This window comes from Monodelphis domestica, chromosome 1 (genome assembly GCF_027887165.1).
Source record: "Monodelphis domestica isolate mMonDom1 chromosome 1, mMonDom1.pri, whole genome shotgun sequence".
In the NCBI taxonomy this organism is placed as follows: Eukaryota; Metazoa; Chordata; class Mammalia; order Didelphimorphia; family Didelphidae; genus Monodelphis; species Monodelphis domestica.
This window is the reverse complement of record NC_077227.1, coordinates 356,150,378-356,161,377: the sequence shown is the minus strand read 5'-3', so window position 1 is coordinate 356,161,377 and position 11,000 is coordinate 356,150,378. Positions and strand designations below refer to the sequence as shown.

The window sequence follows — 11,000 nt, the reverse complement described above, 5'->3', positions numbered from 1 at the left end:
ATTGGGGATGTAGACTCTAAATAATCACTCTACTGCAAATACTAATAATATGGAAATAGGTCTTGATCAATGACATATGTAAAACCCAGTAGAATTGTGCATCAGCTATGGGAGGGGGGTTTGGGGGTAGAGAGGGAAAGCATATGATTTATGTAACCATGGGAAAATATTCTAAATTAATTAAATAAAAATTTCCCAAAAATTTAACCCCATCTTGGATTTCCTTGGCAAACAAAAAATAATAATAACAATAACTGCAAACAATATAAAATACTTGGGACTCTACCTGCCAAGACAAAGTCAGGAACTATATGAACAACAATCATAAAATACCTTTCACACAAATAAAATCAGACCTAACAATTGGAGAAATACTAATTGCTCATAGATAGGTTAAATAATAACAATTATAATTCTACCTAAATTTATTTATTTATTAAGTGCTATATCAATCAAAGTACCAGAAATTATTTTATAAAGCTAGAATAATAAATTTCATCTAAAAGGACAAAAGATGAAGAATATAATAGGAACCAGAAAAGAAAAAAATGTGTGAAGGAAAATGACCCAGCAGTACCAGATCTTAAACTGTATTACAAAACAGTAATCATCAAAACAATCGGATATTAAGAAATAGAGTGGTGGATCAGTGGAATAGATTAGGTACCTAATACACAGTAGTAAATGACTACAGTAATCTAGTTTTTGATAAATACAATGTGTTTGAGACAAAAACTCACTATGTGACAAAATTACTGGAAAACAATTTTAGGAGAAACTAGATATAAATCATACTTCATAGTGTATACCAAGATAAGGTCAAAAATTACACATGATTTAGATGTAAAAGGAGATACAGTGGTACCTTGACTCAACAGTTTAATTCTGTCCATGGCCCAGCTCAAAACTCAATTTGTTCGTGTGTCAAATCTAATTTCCCCATCTAAATTAATGAAAATGCAATTAATCCATTCCAGCCCCCCAAAAAATCATGAATTTTTTGTTTTATATGCTTTTAAATACAAAAGTATACTTTATAAATAACAAGTATACTTATAGGTAATAAAAAAGAATATAAAGAAATAAACTTGCTTATGAAATGTTATTTACCTTCAAGGTCAGGCAAAGATGCTGGTGCAGAAGGTTTTCATTTCCTGAGCTATCGCTTAACATAACTTACTCTCTACACACATAACACAACATTTAAATGCAAAATTGGCCTTACATATTATTTATGATATGTAACTTTATTGCTAAACTTAATTGCTATTTTTTTACTTTACTTAATTATCCTATTTTCTTCATTAAATTTTTGCTGTTTTGCCACACTTTCCTTGATTTCACTTAGAGGCCATTTCAACAAAAATCTTATCTTTCCATGGAAGTTTGTTTCTTCCTCCCTTTCAGAATGTTTCAACAATGTGTGAAACAAGTGTGGTCATACAGCTCCAACCCACAACCTGTTGCAACTTTTTCTGGGTGTGTCCTTTCAATAAACTGTTCAACTTTTTCCCAAATTCTCAACATTTCTTTAACTGCGCTTGTACTGATTACCTCATCCACCTCAGGATCCTCCCACGGACAAAAGGTCATGATTCAAATATTCACCCGTGAATTAAAGCAAAAAAGCCCAATCATGACTGCTTGTATCTCAAATTGTTCATAACTTAAGGTGCTTGTGTATCAAGATGCCACTGTATAAGCAAATTGGGGGACAATGAAATATCTTACCTGTCAGAACTGTAGATAATGGAAGGATTTATGACAACACAAGAGATGAAGAGCATTACAGGAAGTAAAATGGATATTTTAATTGTATTAAATTTTAAAAGGTTTTGCACGAACAAGTCTAATATAGCCAAGATTAAAAGAAAAGCAAAAAACTGGGAAGAAAATTTTACTGTTTGTCTGATAAATGCCTTATTTCTCAAATATATAGAAACAGAGTCAAATCTATAAGAATATGAGTCATTCCCCAATTGATAAATGATCAAGGGACAAAAACAGGAAGTTTTTCAGAAGAAAAAAATCAAAGCTGCCTATTTATACTTATATGAAAAAATGCTCTAAATCACTATTGATTAGAGAAATACAAACTAAAGCAACTCTGAGGTACCACCTCACATTTTTTTAGATTAGCTAATATGATTGAAAAGGGAAATAACAAATGTCAGAGGGGATGTAGAAAATACATCTATATACAACTATTGGTGGAGTTGTGAATTGATCCAATCATTCTGGAATGCAATTTAGAACTATACCCAAAGAACTATAAATCTGTGTGTAACGTTTGACCCAATAATACCACTACTAGGTTTTTATACAGCAAAGAGATAAAAGAAAAAGGATCAAAAAAGTAGAAAAAATGTTCATGGCGACTCTTTTTTTTTTTTTTGGAAGTAAAGAATGGGAAATTGAGAGCATGTCCATCAATTGGGGAATGGCCGAATAAGTTGTGGTTTATGATCATGATGGAATACTATTGTGCTATAAGAAAGGACAAGCAGAAGAACTTCAGAAAAACTTGGAAAGACTTATATGAACTAATACAGAGTGGAATAGGTAGAACCACAATAACACTACACAGTAACAGCAGTATTTGCAATATTGGGTAATGATGATTGCAAATAATTTAACTATTCCCAACAATATAATAATCCAAGACAATTCTGAAGGTCTTATGATGGAAAATGCTATCCACATCCTCAGAAAGAACTGACAGAGAGTCTAAATGCATATCAAAGAAATTTTTTACTTTATTTTTCTTGACTTGGAAGAGGAAGTTTGGTCTTCATTTTACATTTCATTTATAACATTTTTAATGTAGAATTAATAATAGAAATATATTTTATATGCCTATACATATATAATCCAAATCAAATTGCTTACCTTCTTGGGGCAGGGGAAAGGAAGGGAAAGAGAGAATGAATTGGACCTCAAAAAATTTTAAACAAATGTTAAAAAATGTTTTTACATGTAATTGAAAAAAAATATTATTCAAAGAAAAATAAAAACAAAAGATGAATCTAAAATTTTAAAGAAAAAGATTGGGACAATTAGGAATATTTCAGGCAAATGCTAATACAGCACAAGGTCAGAAGCAATTTCAAGATACAATAAGGGAAATAATTCTTAAGATGTAATTATGTACTAAGGGTATCCTTTGGGAAATGGTGGTGCAGCTGTGTTGAGGGATAAAAAGTGACTCTTGGTCTTGAACCTGAAAACAGCTTACTTAGCTAAACTGCTAAAATTTCTCAGGGACTAAACAGAGACAACACTAGGAAGCTATGATACCTTAATGCTTAGAAGACATCTTTTTGTGATACTTTTCATCTAGCCAGCCTAAAAGCCCAGCAAGAATACAAGGCTGGCTTCCTAGACTCAACTTATTCATTTGTTCCACACGAAACCTTATCAGGTCATTGAGTTCCCTCATGTTCAGTGAAGGTCCTAGAGCAACATTGGCAAAGGTGTGCACATGTGCAGAGCTGGTGCTCTGTTCCCCCTCTTCCCAGCGCCAGAGGATATTTTTTGCATGTCCCACCCTCTGTTCAGCCACCCAAAGCAAGCACTTCCCCCCTCATCTCTCTGGGGCAATGTCAGGGGCTCAGAGGCAGCTTGAAGTTGCAGTTTGGGCACCTGAACTTGAAAACCTTCGCCAGTGCTGTCCTAGAATATGTAAATATTGTTGAGCAAGGCAAATAGAAACCTCTAAGGAGACACTCGCTAAAGAGAACAATTATAAAAGTGCTAACTAATGCCTATTAAAACCTAGAAGTCAACAAGCCTAGATTTATTAGAAACTGGAAGTTATCAAACACCAGTTTGAGAAATAGGGCTACTTTCATTAAGCAACTTGACAAAGTCCTCAGATGGCTCAGTCACCTTACAAAGTTTTCAAGTATCCTGCCTTTCTCTATTTGAAAACTTCTAGAGATTGGAGGCTCACTACTGGTCAAGGCAACTATTTATCCAAGAGAGACAGACATCTAGATCCTACTCAAACTAAAGTTTCCCAAAGTTTCTTTTATAGCAAACTGGAGTTAAAGACTCAAATAGAAACTGACAATTGTTCTCATGTCTTTCAAAATTCTTTTCCTTCAGCATCTGAAGTGACCTCATCCATCTTTCCTTTTGAAACTAGGAGCCAGAAGAGCCAGAAATGACTCAATGCTCCAAGAAGTCTGAGAAAGGCTGGAGGCTCTCCTACTCTAACCAACTCCATCCTGCCCCCTCATGCAGAGCAAGGTCTTCATCTCCACTAATAGGGAAGGAGTCCCATGCCAATGGACTTTTGAGATTGGTTTTATAAATAGATATAGAGATAGAGATATATAGATATATATAACTACTTCATTCAAAAATTTTTCAGTGGTTCCTCAATAGAGCTCTAACTCCAAAGCCTAGAATTCAAGGTTCTATACTATCTGGTGCCAATCACAACAGGATGAATAGGAAAGGACACTAGAATGGGTGAAAGGTAGGGGCAGGAGAAAAAGACAAGGAGACCTAAATGGGAGTCAGAGATCTGCTGTTGAGTTCCTCCAAGTCTTATCCCCCACTTGTAAGATAAGAGAATTGGACTAGACCCTTCCTCAATGTCCTTCCAATGTCAACATTCCCTCATTCTATGACTTTTAGTCCTATCTCATGCAACCCCATGTACACATGTATACCGTGTTATAGAAAAGCTGGGTTATTCAACAGCCTCTACTTAAATTCCAGTTATTTAGGAAAAGGTCTGAGGGCTAGAAATAGGGATAGAAAATAAAACATTCATTTCTGGCTCAGTTCCAAACAGAAAAGAGGATGTTGAGAAGGGAATCTGCAAGGAGTCTTGTGATTCAGTTGCAATAGAGACTTTCTGTTATTAACAACATTCAAAATTTTTATTTAAAACTGACTTGTCTTTTGAAAAAAGAGTAACACTTTCATTTGCCCTTGGATTTGATAATGAGCTAAGAATGCAAAAGAAATAATGCTACTTTCAACTCTCAAGGTCTTCTGTGGAAGAAGGAAAAGAATTACACTGGGAGGGACCCCACTAGAGGAAAAAAGTAGTAGAAGAACTTTTCTTTATGTGTACGTGTGTGTCACTCTGTTGGCGGGGAGGGGGGAGTTCTTGAATAGGAAGTAGAATTAGAAGTCTACAAGGCTTTGTGACGAGGTAGATTTATTTGGGCTCCAGAGAAGCCATCTAATTCCTTCTTACTTATAGGAATGGATATGTGTCTGTATCTTTAGGGATACCATCAAGAATGAGAATTTCAAATTATAAAAATTATTTTTATGAATTCACATATTTACACTGAGCCAGAAATTTCAGCAAGACTGTGCTACTTGTCCTCATTAAATCATTCTGTGTGTGTGTGTGTGTGTATGTCTCTGTCTCTCTAAGTCTCTCTGTCTCTGTGTGTCTCTCTCTGTATGTGTGTCTCTCTCTCTTACAAAATTGTCTATTTATTGGGTGGGTTTCAACCAGGCTACTGTAGCTTTGTATTATTCATTGCCTAAAAATTCCCAAAGTTACTAACTGGGAAGGGAAAAAGAGACCTAATTCTACCCCTGCCCCAAATGCCTTCCTGGAAAAGTATCAGTGACCTAGAATCAAGCTTTGCTCACAATAGATGTTTGATTAGTGCTTCTTGAATTGAGTCCTCAACTCTACATAGTCCTGAATCAACCAGGACATAAACAAACCTCTAGAAAGAAAAAGCTGATGAAAGGCTGTTCAGATTTTAAGGTCTTCTCCAAGGTAAGAAATAAGCCCTGCTTACTCTCTTCTTCATCTCCATCATTCTGATTTATTGTGTAATAGGGATGGGTAATTCTATTGCTCTATTGAATCCTTTGCAATAAATGGCATTTAAGATTGATTAAATGCCTCAGCTTTGCTTTGGTCATTAATCAATCTCAGTGGCTATTTATTTGCTTCATGTAACACTGCACAGTGGAGATTATTCCTTACATATCTTTGGTAATTTAGTAATTGGCCAAACTGGCATTTTCTTCAGATTTAGTCAGCATTTAATAAGAATTTCTTTTGAAAAAGATATGGACTTTTTAAAACCACAGAATTCCAGTGATGAAAGCAACCTTGTCAGAGATAATTTAGCCTCCTACATACCATCACCAATAAGTGGCTAACTAGATCACCTCTATTTTAATTGCTCCCAGTGATGGGGATCTCACTACCTATAGTTCTTCCCTGTGGAATCGTGGAATCCCCGAAATTAAATGGAACCCTCAGATTAGCTAATATAAAGCCCCTCTCTTCTTCAACAAGCATTCTTAATCTTTTTATTGGATCACAAATCCCTTTAATATTCTGTGAAGCCTTTGGATCCCTTCTCAAAATAATGGTGGTTTTTTTTTCAAAGCTCATGGAGCCCAGGGGAAGAATTCTTGTTCTATATCTCTGGTCTCCACTTGAATACTTAAAGCTAAGGGGAACCTTCCAATTCTTGAAGCACTCCACTCTACTCTGGAACAGCTCTCATTGTTAGGAAGTTTGTCCTAGTAAAAATTTGTCAAGTAAAAATCTGCTTTCCTACAACTTCCCTCATTGCTTCTAGCTTAACCCTTTAAGACCATGCAGAACAAGCATAGTTCCCTTCCACAGGTCAATCTTTCAAACACATGAATATAGGGATGTTATTTCCCAAAATAAACTATCCTACAGGATAGCTCACCAGGCTCTACCCTCTCTGATCCATTCTCTGCAGAGGAACCAAATTAATATTTCTAAATTCAATGACCATGTCACTCCTCTGCTCAAGAAGCTTTGGTGATTCCCAATTGTCTTCAGGCTAAATTACATTACTCTCCATCATACCCAATATGCTCCAGCCAAGTCAAACTAGTCTACTTGCTGTACATGTATATGACATTTTATCCTCTATCTCCATGAATTTTCACAGATGATAGCAGGAAAGTACAGGTAAATATTTAACAACCAAACCTTTGAAAACAAAAGACACATTTTTTTAAAGTTTAATCTACATTATTAAAAATTTCTCCATCACTTTCTAAAGTCTAGACACACTAAATTAAGCCCCAATTTGCTGAATTCCAAGATGTACCTAATGCTCATGCTGAAATTTTAACAATAGATTCTCTTGAATTGACAAGAGCTCCTAGCACACCCCTAACTATATCCTATGCCTGAAATACTGTTTGTCCTTACCTCCACCTCTTGGAATCACTGCAAACCCTTTCTGATCCAAGTCAAGTGGCACCTCCTCTCCTGATTCCCCCAGTTGTTAGTCTTCACCAAAAATTTTTATTTTGCATATCTTTCACTAATATCCTATAGTTATTTGTCTGGGTATATTTTTTATTCCCCTGACCTCCAAAAAAACCTCCACTTCTACTTGAGCACAAGGATTATTTTACTTGTGTATTTGTATCCCAATAACATAGTAAAGCACCAAGCATAAAGTAATTGTTTAATAAATGCCCATTGATTGACTGATGAGTTGCTAATACATATCAGCAGAGGAACTTCCATAGCAGGAAATTCCCATATCAATAAAATCACAGGGTTAGGTCCCCTCCAAAATAATAGCAACCATTATTATAAAATCTATTTATAAAGATCTTTTGGACCATTATCTCATTTGAATATCCCACCTCCCTCTGAGGAGGGCACCATAACTATTATGATGATACCCATCTTACAGCTAAATAAAGGTTTAGAGAGGTTAATGATTCATTAATTTTGTTAGCCTCTGTGCTTCAATATCACTACACATGATCCACTTTGCAAAAAGTGCTTTGGGTTCCTTGGATCTTAGTGGATCATTTAAATAAGGGAAGGTAACTTCTGAATGGTTCAGTTCAAGTTTGCCCAAGATACTGAACTGGAGGTTAAGGAATATCCTCCTTACTTTTGAACCACAGGAAAAATGTGTGTGCTTGCATCAATATGAGAGCAACTTTTCTACAGTGCTAAGCCTAAGAAAAAAAAGTCAATATTCCCAACTACCATAAGCGAACTGGAGGGGGAAGAAGCCTAAAACATTTCAGAGCACCTGCCTCAGTCAGGTGTTCCAGCCCACTTACAGCATGCTAATGTTTATTCCTCTTCTCTTTAGTTATTTATGAAAGACTCTTCCATGTATTTTTAAAGACCCAAGTAGACCACCTACTTAAAACCTACACCTCTCTTGCCCCATTCATATGCTAATGTACATTTTTAGCAAAGAGAGATCTGTGGTACATCTGCACTTCAAAACAGACTTCAGAGCTTCCACAAATTTTCATGTCCTTCTCCAAAAGAATCTCATTTATAAAGATACCAATAAAGGCATTTCATTCAAGTGCAAGTATCTCATTCTGAAGCTTCACATTGGTGTGGACATTATAGGAGCATAGGTCTCAAGCTAGAAGGGACTTCTGAGGCCACCTCATTTTGCAAATAAGGAAACTGAGGCCCACCAAGCTTATATGATTTGCCCATGGTCATAGAGGTAGAATGAGCAGAAGTGCAATTGAAACCCAGGATCTTCAAATTTCAGAACCAATGCTCCTTCCATTGCTCCATGCCCCTGGGCTCTATCAAGCCAGCAGAGCACAAGCTCTGGCCACTGGGAATTCTTTACCTGAGATCCATGGGGTTCATGAATTTGGATGGGGGAAATCTTTATTTTCACTAACCTCTAACTGAAATTAAATTTTTCTTTCAACTATTTAAAAAAGGGGGCAGCTGGGTGGCTCAGTGGATTGAGAGTCAGGCCTAGAGATGGGAGGTCCTGGGTTCAAATCTGGCCTCAGTCATTTCCCAGCTGTGTGACCCTGGGCAAGTCACTTAACCCCCATTGCCTAGCCCTTACCACTCTTCTGCCTTGGAGTCAATACACGGTATTGACTGCAAAATGGAAGGTAAGGGTCTAAAAATATATATCACTGTGAGAAAGGGGTCATAGTAGTCACCAGATTGCCAAGGGTCCATGACAATGTAACCAGCAAAAGATGAAATGACTAAAAGAAGCAAAAAAATTTTTTTTTATTTTTTTAAGCAATGTATGCCAATAACACATCAGGACCAGGCCCCTTCCTCAGTTTATTAGGGCTGGACTCCAAACACGGTGAGAGACAGACTTTTATACATTAAAAACAGTTCATCAAATAAAACCAATTAATTGAGAAAAACAGCATATTAGGTAATTTGATTTCTAATTGGATGAAAAACATTAGGGGCTTTCCAAGTAAGGAGGGAGTGAACAGGTACAATTCCCTTAAATCAGAAAAAGAGATATTCTACTCCTCCCTAAGTATCTGTAAACAATCAAAGGAACATGGAAACAGTAACTGATTGATCAGTATGGGGCCAGTTTTCTGATAAGACACATAGTTTGCTTGAGAGAAACTATTATGGGAAAATTTATTACTTCAATCTGAAAATCTGGCTGCATTTTTATTCAATTTTGTCCTTGGTTAAGGGTCTCTAAACAGCAGGTACAGGTGGTCCAATTTCCCAGCCATGCAGGACTAGGTTCAAACAAAGCAATAAGATTTTCTCAGAATTCCTATTGAATAAACTTTTCTTCAGGATAGAATTTGGACTAGATCCATAATTGAATAGAAAGAGAACTAAGTTATATCCAAAATTTAATCACAAGAAGAAATCTGTGTGGTTCACCCAATTCCCACAATTAACCACTTGTTGTCCTATCCCCCTCAATTTCTTACACACACACACACACACACACACACACACACACAGTTCCTGCCCTAACTGATCCTAACAAGCCGAAAAGGCTTTGAATATTGACTGTGTGTCATGACTATCCTATCTAAGTGCCAAGAACCTCATTACTCTGTCTGAGGTTGGCCATCAGGTGATAAATTCTTCAGCCACAGTAACTATAAAACATAGATGGGTTTGGGTTTGCTTTGATGAAAGTAGTCCCCAAACCAGTATCATCACAAATCTTTCCAAGGGTGAGGAGATTTCAAACCTCACCACTACCACCTCAACTAATCAGTGTCAAGCTCTGGGTGTGTCTGTATTTCTGTCTCATCATTCTTTCTCTATTTCTATCTTCCTCCTTTTTTCCAGTCTCCTCTCCCCCACTATATCCCTCCTCTGTTGTCTTTCTATATCTCTCCCTTTCTGTCTCTGATTCTGTCTCTACCTCCCTCTCTCTACTCTGTTTCTCTCTGTTTCTCTCATTCTCTCAATACTTTGCACCAGAAAAAGAGGGCTAACTATAAACTGAACAAAATACTTTCAGTCAAGAGTTAACTTTTTGTCATACTTGATTCATTACCATTGTACTCTAAGTTTGAGCCCATTCTTCTCTGGACAATTGTGTATTTGTGGGACAGCTTTGAGGAGGAAAAGTTGTTTGGCACCAACAACTCTTACTAAACCATCTTGGGAAATGCCTTTGCATTTATTTATTTATTGAGCCAAGTGGATGTATGCCATTGGGTGTTATTGAGCAAATAATTGCACTATAAACTTAGCCCATCAGCGTTACCCCTAGAACACTGAGAACAGCAGTCAATTAACTCTTTGAGACACAATTTGCTAGTGGTTGTGTCCAGGTAGAGAACTAAACCCAGAGATGGGGCTACACCAATATCACAGGAATCACTTCTAATTGTGTCTCTCCATTGTCTATTGATATCAGAGGTAAACTCATCAGCATTTCAGTTTCCTTATATTCCCAATCTCATTCCTTCTGAGTTCCCAGTATGTCTTCTCAGATCCAGTCAATCTTACTATCATTCTCCTGTGTACTTTTTATTCATACTCATCTTCACTTGCATTCTCATGCCATCCCACCATAGTTAGAACACTGTTGCTCTTTCTTTTTGTCAATCTATTACATTGATTTGTCAATCCTTGTCCAATACATTCTTAAAGACTTAGCTCAAAGTCTGCCTTTTCCAAAAAAATAATCTCTTAGTCTCAGTTTTCACATCTGTAAGATAAATGGTTTGGATCAAATGGTCTTATAATATCATTGGATTGTGAGCTGGAAAGC

General features: G+C 36.5%; 1 long non-coding RNA gene across 1 annotated transcript in view; it reads right to left on the bottom strand.

Annotated features, from left to right (window-relative positions):
- LOC130456382 (uncharacterized) overlaps positions 1-11,000 on the bottom strand; it is a 58,890-nt gene that overhangs the window by 34,901 nt on the left and 12,989 nt on the right. The window lies entirely within an intron of this gene.